The 10,019-nt window shown below is 47.7% G+C and overlaps 1 long non-coding RNA gene across 1 annotated transcript; it reads right to left on the bottom strand.

The window, feature by feature from the left end:
- Positions 1-2,399: 2,399 nt before the first annotated feature.
- LOC121142434 lies at positions 2,400-8,523 on the bottom strand. Its single transcript, XR_005879464.1, has 2 exons — positions 8,157-8,523; positions 2,400-4,227 (listed from the first exon to the last, which is right to left on the bottom strand). It is a non-coding gene; the product is annotated as an uncharacterized LOC121142434 (long non-coding RNA).
- Between the last annotated feature and the right edge of the window lie 1,496 nt (positions 8,524-10,019).

The following is a 10,019-nucleotide window of genomic DNA, read 5'->3' as shown; positions in this document are numbered from 1 at the left end:
TTTTTTGAGATGGGGTTTCTGTGTAGCCCTGGCTGTCCTGGAACTCGATCTGTAGACCAGACTGGCCTCGAACTCACAGAGATTGGTCTGCCTCTGCCTCCTGAGTGATGGAATTAAAAGTGTGTGCCACCACCTCCCAGCCCAGTTTGGTTTCTTGGTATCTTGCTCTATGGTTGTTTGGCTTGTTTTGAGTTTTTGAGATAGTTTCACCAAGTTGCCTAGACTGTCCCTGAACCTTCGCCTTCAGACCTCAGACCTCAGTCTCACTAGGAGCTGGACTACAGGTCTGTGCCCCTAGGACTGGCTTCATCCCTCTTTTGTGTATTTAATTTTTTTTTTTTGGTTTTTCGAGACAGGGTTTCTCTGTATTGTTTTGGAGGCTATCCTGGAACTAGCTCTATAGACCGGGCTGACCTCGAACTCACAGAGATCCGCCTGCCTCTGCCTCCCGAGTGCTGGGTATTTAAATTTTTTTAATTTTAATTTTATTTCTGTTTTTTTTTTAAATTTTTTGAGACAGGCTTTCTCTGTGTAGCTTTGTAGACTAGGCTGGCCTCAAACTCACAGAGATCTGCCTGCCTCTGCCTCCCGAGTGCTGGGACTAAAGGCATGCACCATCACCCAGCTGTTTTTGTCTTTTTTCTAGATAGGGTTTCTCTGTCGTCAGACTTCCTTTGGACCAGCAGCTCCTAAACGATGACACAGAGACTTCTTACTAATACTGAAAGTTTGGCCTTAGCATAGGCTTGTTCCCAACTAGCTCTTAAAGCTTAAACTCGCCCGTATGTCTTAATCTACATTCTCGTTACCTCTCCTCCATTCTGTACATCTGACTTGCTCCATGTCTTGCAGGCAAAAATCTCTGCCTCTCTTATTCCAGAGCGTCTGTCTTTCCCAGGTAGCTCCACCCATCCTCTCCTGCCTAGCTATTGGCTACTCAGCTTTTTATTAAACCAATCAGAAGGTGCCTTGGCAGAGACACATCTTTACAGTGTACAAAAAGATTATCCCACAACATTTCTCTGGGTAGCCCTGGCTGTGCTGGAACTGGCTCTGAAGGCCAGGCTGGCCTCGAACTCAGAGACCCGCCTGCCTCTGCCTCCCGAGCACTGGGATTAGAGGCGTGCGCGACCACCATCAGATTCTATTTTTAAGTTTTTTATTTTACTACTCTGTGTGTGTGTGATGTTAAGGACGGTTACACGGCACACATTTAGAGGTCAGAGGACGAGTCTGTGGAGACAGTTCTCTCCCTCCCCCGTTCTGTGGGCTTATCTATTTCTGAGGAATTGGTCTTAAAGGTGTGAAAGGGGTTCAACCTGTCCTTACTGAACCTTCCTGTACCACTGCCCAGACAGGGGGCCGCCTGGCTAAAAGCCTTTGCCGGCCTTCCTTGTTATAAGTGGGGCTTTGATCTGAGTGTGGGTCTGTGGACTTTGAATCTTCAGCTGTCTGTGGTGACACTCAGATCTTGGTCTTCAAAGACTTAGGGGAATAGGATGGGGTTAACCACACAAGCATGTTCTCGAAACCACCGGAACATGACTGAAAATCACCCTGTGGACAGCAGCGCGGCTCCAGCTTCCGCGCGTCCTGGAAGATTGACAGCAGATGTGGGTGGAAACCTTTTTGGAGAGAGGAAGTAGCTGGAAGCTGAAAAGTGAAGTTCAGCCAACAGAGAGTTTGCCAGCTTCCTCTGATGCCAGGGAAGGCTAAAGGCTTCGGAGGAAGGGGGCGTCTCAAGACGGGGTATAGCCAAGGCTTGAGCTGGGTGTGGTCGGGTTTGGGCTGGGGAGATGTCTCAGTGCATAAAGCATGAAGACCCATGTTCAGATCCCTGGAACCTGCTTAAATCATGGATGGGTATGGCCGGCCACCTGTACCTCCATGTTTTTAGAAAGCAGAGGCAGGGATCCCTGCGGCAAGCTGGCTGGTGAGACTAACCATATTGTCAGGCTCTCCTCAGTGAAGAGACCTTGCCTAAATAGATAAGGTGGAAAGGGATGGAGGAAGACTATGACATCAGCCCTGGGCCTCGGCACTGTGTACACGCACAAACACACACGCATGCGCACGCATGCTTGTATGCACATTAAACAGAAAAGGAAAATAATTGGAATGAGAAGCATTGTGTGGAGGGTCAATGTCCGTGCATCTCTGTGTGTTGGAAGCCCTTTCTCTTTTCATGAGGTGTTCCCCACATGGTGGTGAACACAAAAAACAGGAGACATGGGAAGGGGGACAGGATTCTGGAGAACTGGAGAAGGGATGCTCCAGGCCACACCTCCGCGGCAGGACAGAAAACAACCAGCCCAAACCTAAGCAGAGACGTGGATGGTTCCAGAAGAGGGCCTCCTGTACAAAAGGTGCTGCCAGGCTGTTGGACGAACTTGACCATGTTGCAGAACGCAAGTTGCATTTATTTGAGGGATGGTACATTCTCTGCAGCAAGTGTGTGGATGTCAAAGAACAGTTTGTGGGAGTCAGTTCATGGGGTTTGAACTCAGGCTGCCAAACCTTGGCAGCAAGTACCTTTATCCCCTGAGCCACCTTTCCAGCTTATTAGTAAGTCTTAAACATATAAAATAAATAAATAATCCAAGCAAATTACAAACCTAAATTTTTGCTTTTTAACCCCTGGGTCTGGGGGCTGAACCGAGTACAGGGCACATGCTGAGCTAATGTTCTGCCACTCAGCCATGTCCTCAGTCCATATGTGAGTCGTGGGGAGGGGGGGATACTGGGGACCAAGGGGATTGATTGACAGGCAAGGGCTCTACCACAATGGTACAACTCCAACTTGGGTTTTGTGGGGTTTTTTCCTTTTATGTTGCAGCAGGGTCTCAGCAAAGTCACCCAGACTGTCCTTGAATTCATTCTACCCCAGAAACTTGAAGTCCTCATGCTTCAGCCTCTTGTATAACTGGGACAACTGTCTTGAGCCACGAGGCCTGGCTTCTAAATAGGTAATATATTCACATGGTTTAAAAACCAAAACTAGGATCTGTGTTGTGCATGCCCTTAATCCTAGCCCTCAGGAGGCAGAGGCAGGCTAATCTGTGAGTTTGAGGCCAGCCTGATCTACATAATGAGTTCCAGGCTAGCCATCGATACCATGAGATCATGTCTCAATAAAAAAGGATGGTGGTGGAGAGGTGGGTCAGCATCCACACGGGGGCTCACGATTGTCAGTGCCCAGTTCTCCACCATCCAATGCCCTTTTCTGGCCTGCACAGGCATCAGGCATGTTTGTGGTTCACAGACACACATGCAGGCGAAACACCCATACAGAGGGGAAAAAACTAAATTTTAAAAAATCCCAAACAATACAGAACAAAAGACCCCAAAACTATGTTTAAAAGTAAAGTAACTGTACACTGTACATACTTCACCTCCTCCAAAACAAGCAGTCATTTTTTTATTAGTTTCTTATACATGCTTCTGGTGAGGTGTGTGTGTGTGCACAGGCGTGTGTGTGTGTGTGTGTGTGTGTGTGTGTATGTGTGTGTGTGTGAGAGAGAGACACAGAGAGAGAGAGAGACTAAAAGAAATTATAACCACATTTAGCTTCTTCACCCTTTGAGCTAAAGCATGAAGTTTAGCAGAGTTGACTGTGTCCACACTGTTGACCCTCAGGGACAAGCCACCTTGTTTTTCTTACATATTCACACATTGTTCTCCTGGGTACTGTTTTCAAAGTCCCTCCTCTGGTCTTCCTCTGTGACTTAGTGCTTCACCATGCAGACATGCAGCCCTCCGGAGAAGGACACTCGGGTGTGTTTTCCTATGCAGAGTGTCACAGTGCATAAGTAACCGCACGCGCCATCGCCCACGTGCAGGGGCGCAGCTGAAGGGCAGGCTCTCCCGAGTGGGAGTGCTGGCTCCAGGGTAGATGCTCGGGTGATTGTACTTGCTATCTCCCGTCTCTCTTCCTGTGACTTTGACTGCTTTGCTCTCCCCACTGGCAATGCAGGAAAATGCCTGTTCCCCAATGCCACATCAACAGACTGTGTTGTAAACTTTTGGGTTTTTGCCAAGCTGATAAATGAGAAATGCTGTCTCGATGTAGTTTTAATTTTCACTTATCTTCTGTGAGGTTGAGAATCTTTTTAAAAATTTAAAAGCCATTTGCATTTCCTTTCTGTGAACTGTTCGTAGTCTCTGGCCATGTCTCTCTTGGGTTGCTGGTCCTTCCAGTTAATTACTAGCTCCAAGCGAAAGAAAACGCTGGAAAAGAAACAGAATGAATCATGGAATAACACATGGCTCAATTGTGAATAGTGGTTACAGTTTCATAACCAACTAAATGCTAAATGTTGATTTAACCAAAATTTTCCCTTTAATTCTCTCAGGAGGGTGTGTGTGTCCCTGCACTAGCTCAGGGTAAGACCTAGAAAACCAAACCCTCACCTTCCGTGGGGAAAGACATACAGTCTAACAACACACAGCACCGCTGCAGAGTGCGGCTTCTGAAGTACGAGGTTGCATAGAAGACAGCCCACTCACTGCTGGTGCTGTGGCTACCTCTTAGTGGGCTTGGGGGCTGTGTTTGCCTGGTTTTGCTTTGTTTAGCAGTTCTGAGGACTGAACAGAGGGCCCTGCATATCCTAAGCAGTGCTCTCCCACTGAGCTACGCCCTCAACAGGAGCTATGGTTTTTCATCAAAGTTGTTTAGTCCCATTTAACTCTGTAAAACTATCACTGTGGTCTAATAAAATTAACTACAGACAATTAAATGGTATGATGTGTATGTTACAATATGGGGCCTCCATGTTGTAAAGAGGGGGCTATCATAAAAGTTGATCTGTAGGAGTGGGTTTGGGGTTTTGGTTTTTGTGGCTCTGGGGATGGAGTCCAGAGCCTAACGGGTGCTAGGCGACCATTCTATCACTGAGCCACATCCTAGGTTCTACAAGGGGCCTTTGTGTAGTAACCAAGCAAGGAAGTAAAGAACCCCACAGAGTCTCCTTTCTGTTTTGTTTTTCAGGTGGGGTCTTGCTGTGTACCCCTGGCTGTCCTGGAACTTGCTTTGTATACCAGAATGAAACCCAAATTCACCTGCCTTTGCATCTCCAGTGCTGGGACTAAAGGCATGTGCTACTTCCTCCTTTTTTTAAAAAAAAAAAAGACTTGTTTTTATTAAATTATGTGTAGAAGTGTCTGCATTTGGGTGTCAGCTCATGAATTCAGAAGCCAGACACATTGAATTCCCTGGGATGGAGTTACAGGTGGTTACAGGAGCTGCTGATGTGGGTGTTGGGAACTGAACCCGGGTCCTCTGGAAGAGCAGCAAGTGCCCCTTTTTGTTTGTTTGTTTTTTGAGACAGGGTTTCTCTGTGTAACAGCTCTCCCTGTCCTGGAACTTTCTTTATTGACCAGGCTAGTCTTGAACTCACAGAGATCTGCCTGCCCTGCCTCTCGAGTGCTAGAATTACAGGCGTGTGCCACCATGCCTGACATGTAGCAGGTGCTCTTAATGTCTGAGACATTGGTCCAGCCCCTAGGGCACCATTACTGCCAGGCCCAAGGTAGCCTTTAACTAACAGAGGTCCACTTGCTTCTGCTCCTGAATGCTGGCATTAAAGGTGTGCCCCAGCATATCCAGACTAGAGTTTTCTTTAAAGAAAGTATTTACTGATGCTATGTGTATGTGTGTGAGGCTGAGTTATATATGCATGCCCTGTGTATGTATGAGCCTGCAGAAGTCAGAAGATGGCATCAGATCCCCTAGATCTGCAGTTACAGATGGTTGAGAGCCACCGCATGACTGCTGGGAACTGAGCCCAGGTCTTCTGCAAGAGCAATAAGTGTTCTTCGCCACTAAGACATCTATGCGGCCCCGTATTTATTGTTGTTTTATTGACACTAAGGGTTATGCCTCAGGATGCTGGCCTGATGGAGTACAGGGACCATTTTCTTCTCTGCTGCCTTAAGTAGCTAAAAAAAGTAGCTTGGTAGTGGTGGCACACACATTTAATCCCAGCACTTGGGAGGCAAAGACAGGCAGATTTCTGTGAGTTTGAGGCCAGCCTGGTCTACAGAGTGAGTTCCAGGACAGCCAGAGCTACACAGAGAAACCCTGTCTCAAAGGAACTAAAAACATTAAAAAACAAACAAGTTACAGACTCTGGAGCTTTGATAACCAGACCCAAGAGAGGGCAAAAGTGAGTGACGGGAGCCCCAAGATGCCTGGTCTCATGGAGATTCCAGGCTCCGGGTGAGAAGCACAGCCCTCTGGCCTGGGGGGGGCTGGGGGAGGGGGCCCAGAGAGACCAGGGAAGGGACTCTGGAGACCCACAGAGTGTCCCTCTTCCGCTGTGTGACAAAGCTGCTCTGGTGTGTAAGAACCCTGAGAGAAGAAAATCACAGTGCATCAGCGCTCATTCCAGGGCCACCTCGTCTTCCCGCAAGCCAGAGTGGAAAGGCAGTCTTGCAATGGCCACTCTTGGCTGGGTCTGGACACACTGCCCCTCAGCTTCACACTGATCCTTCATAGCCAGCTCAGCAAAAATGGAGAGGCAGTCTGTGCTGCCACGTCCACTGGTTTCTGCAGCATAGAAACCCCACTGCTACGGCTGAGGGAGCACTGTTCCTTAGAGGTGGTCTCAACCCTAGGAGGAGTGGCTGCCATATATCTTCCATTCCGGTCTTCTCCTTTCAAACACTTATCATCATCATCATCATCATCAACAACATCATCATCGTCGTCGTCTTAGACCATGGAGACTTGCTATGTTGCTTAGGTGCGCCCTGATCTCCTGGGATTAAGCAATCCTCCTACCTCAGCTTCCTGAGTTCCTGGAACCACAGGTGTACTTGGCAATTCCTGGATTCTTTTAGAGTTCTGTTGACTTCTTGCTAGCCAATCCCTCCCCGCTCTAATCCCTTATTGTGGTTAATAAGTCTTCACATTAAACTCCCCCTGTCCAAAGTACGGTGTGGTTTCTGTCTCCTGACTGGATAGCACAGCCACCTCAGAATGATATTGCCTCTTTAGATTAGCCCTAGAACAAAGGCTGCTCTCATCTGGTCAGATGTCACTTAGAAGTGAACCTGGGAAGGGTCAGTCCAGCTGGAGGTGGTGGCTCACACCTGAGAAAGTGAAATCAGGATGATCGGGAGTTCAAGGTCAGCTCCACAGTGAGTTCAAGGCTAGCATGAGGCCCCGCACACACCCCAAAGTCAAACTGTTTTATCTGTCCCAAGTAACGCAGTTAAGTTTATAAGGAAGACCAAAAAAATTTGAAAGGAATATTTATAAAAGTTACCAAACATTTGAGGGTGTCAGATCTTGGAGTTATAGACAGTTGGGAGCTGCCATTCGGGTGCTGGGAATTGAACCTGGGTTCTCTGGAAGAGCAGTCAGTGCTCTTAACCACTGAGTCATCTCTCCATCTCCAAGTTAATTTTTTTAAATCAAGCTGGAGGGATACATGGGAAGGCTTAGGGGAATATATACAGTTGGGCACAGTAATGCACACCTAAGATCCTGGCACTTGGGAGGTAGAGAGAGAGAAAGAACAATCAGGAATTTAAGGCCCACCTTGAGTTACATGACGTTGTCTCAAAAAACCAAAAACTGAAGAGGACTAACCTAGTTCATGTGAATGTGTAAGACCCTTAACTCAACCCCTCCACTGGACAAAAGAGTCTCCATGAAGCTGGTGAGACAGCTCAGTAGTTAGGAGCACTCGTTTCTCTTACAGAGTACCTGGGTTCGATTCCCAGCCCCCCATGGTGGTTTGAAACCATCTGCAACTCTAGTTGCAGGGGATTCAACACCCTTTTCTAGCCTTACTGTAGGCACCAGACATGTACATGGTGCATACACACACATGCAGGAAAACACTAATATACATAAAAGTTTCCTACAGGGCGGTGGTGGTGCACACCTTTAATCCCAGCACTCGGGAGGCAGAGGCAAGTGGATCTCTGTGAGTTCGAGACCAGCCTGGTCTACAAGAGCTAGTTCCAGGACAGCCTCCAAAGCTACAGAGAAACCCTGTCTCAAAAAACAAAACAAAACAAAACAAAAGAAAAACAAACAGAAAATGAAAAAAATTTTAAAGTCTGCATAAAGATATATCACAATGTTTTTAAGTGAAAACTAGTTGTAGAGTTGAAATTAATTTTTAAATGAAGTTCATAGCACTCACCTTATTCTATTGGCATTGCCTTCAGTGGCACACTCCATCTCTCCAGCTCCCGGCTCCCTGATTTTTAAAAAAATATTTATTTGTTGTGTGCATATTCGTGTGCTTGGAGGTCAGAAGACAGTCTGTGAAAGTGGTTATTTTCCTCCTACCAGTAGGTTCCAGGGGTCAAACTCCAGGGTCAGGCTTGACAACAGATGCCTTTACCCTCTGAGCTCTGTTGGCCCTGATTAGGGTTTTGTTTTGTTTTATTTTTCAGACAGTCTTACCTAGCCCTGGCTGAGGCTGAACTTCTGCCTTTATGACCTAATTTCTGTGTGTGCTGCCATGCCCAGCCTCCAGGAATTGTGTGTTAAGGGGTTTGTGTGTGTATTTGTGTGTGTGTGTGTGTGTGTGTGTGTGTGTGTGTGTGTGTGTGTGTGAGACTCCCTGTTAGCCACCATGTGATGCTTATGATTTCTGTTTCCATCCACAAGTGCAGTGGAAAGTCCAAAGGCTGCGGCGGGGTCAATCTAAGGAGAGTGGCTACTGAAATTCTGTACTGGTTCCCTCCGCCTGCACAGACTTGCTTGCTGTCCTAAGGCTGCTTGTAATTGCTTACAAAGGTTGCATGGCGTGACCTGCTCCCTGGCCACTGGCTACACCGGACCAAAGCTACAGCACTTAACAGTACTCCTGGTTTTTGGTTCCTCCTTCCTTTTACTGTCTCTGTGGCTGCCGGGCACCATTGAAGAGCAAGGTCTTAGGAGCAAGCCCATCCTGCGAAGAGGAAGCAGGAGCTCACTTCTCTCTAGAAACCTTTCCTATGCAAAGACAATGGGGCCCATTTCCTACAGCATGGGAGACAGTCTCTCTGGAGCTGTGTCAGTGCCTATGTGAAAGGCACTTTTACACGTTTAAAAGCTGAAATAATCTGTCTGGGGCAGGCTTGCATTGTAAGACATGTTTTTAAGAATCCTTCAAGCAGAAGAAAAATGACATGATAGAAACCTTGTCCACACAAAGGTGCAGAGAGGCCCAACAAATAGTAAACCTGCAAGTGTTTTATTTTATTTTGCTTGTTTGTTTTTGAGACCATATCTCACTTTATAATCCTAGTTGGCCTAGGACTACTGGCTTTGTAGACCAGCCTGGCTGTTCATAGAGACACTGCTCTGCGCTCAGTGTTTTTGTGACAGTTGATGCTGTGAAACATCGACTGTTTTGGTCCAGCTTGTTTTGTCTGTTCAGTCCCCTTGCAGTAGGGTGAGTTCCCTCTGTCGTCCCCCCCCCCATACACACACAGCTGGCAAGCTGTCAACCATCCCCGAGGCATCGGATCCTTCTCAAAGCCACCTCTAACGACCCACACAGTCACCCCATTCTGGGTTCCATGTCCAAAGGTTTGCTTTGCTTCTTCTGAGGGGATCTCATATGCTCTAGGTTGGCCTCCTTACGTAGCCAAGGCTGACCTTGAACACTTGCTCTTCCTGCCGTCAGCTCCTACGTGCTCACTGGCTTGCACCATGAAGCTCAGCTGAGCACTGGCTCCTCCTGCCTGTGTGTGTAACTGGCATTCAAGGAGTAAAGAATGTTCTCAACACCCATTGTGGTGGCCTTTCTACGGATCACTTTCTGGGAGGCGGTCACTCCCTTTTCTCATTCCTGGAAGGCTGCCTAAGCAACTGGCCTTCGTGTACAGGGAGGTGCCAGGACCATCTTTCGTGACCAGCGATCTGTGTGGGCTGTTTCCTCTGGGGCCATTCTGGGGCCCAGGTAGGCAGACATGGGCATGACCCCATGTGAGTGAGACAGCGGCTGTTAGTCTCCATAGGCCCTTCCCTAAGGCTCAAGCTCTCTCTCTCTCTCTCTCTCTCTCTCTCTCTC

The sequence above is a fragment of the Mesocricetus auratus genome, unplaced genomic scaffold (assembly GCF_017639785.1).
Source record: "Mesocricetus auratus isolate SY011 unplaced genomic scaffold, BCM_Maur_2.0 Super-Scaffold_100009, whole genome shotgun sequence".
NCBI lineage: Eukaryota > Metazoa > Chordata > Mammalia > Rodentia > Cricetidae > Mesocricetus > Mesocricetus auratus.
This window is presented reverse-complemented; position numbering and strand designations above follow the sequence as displayed.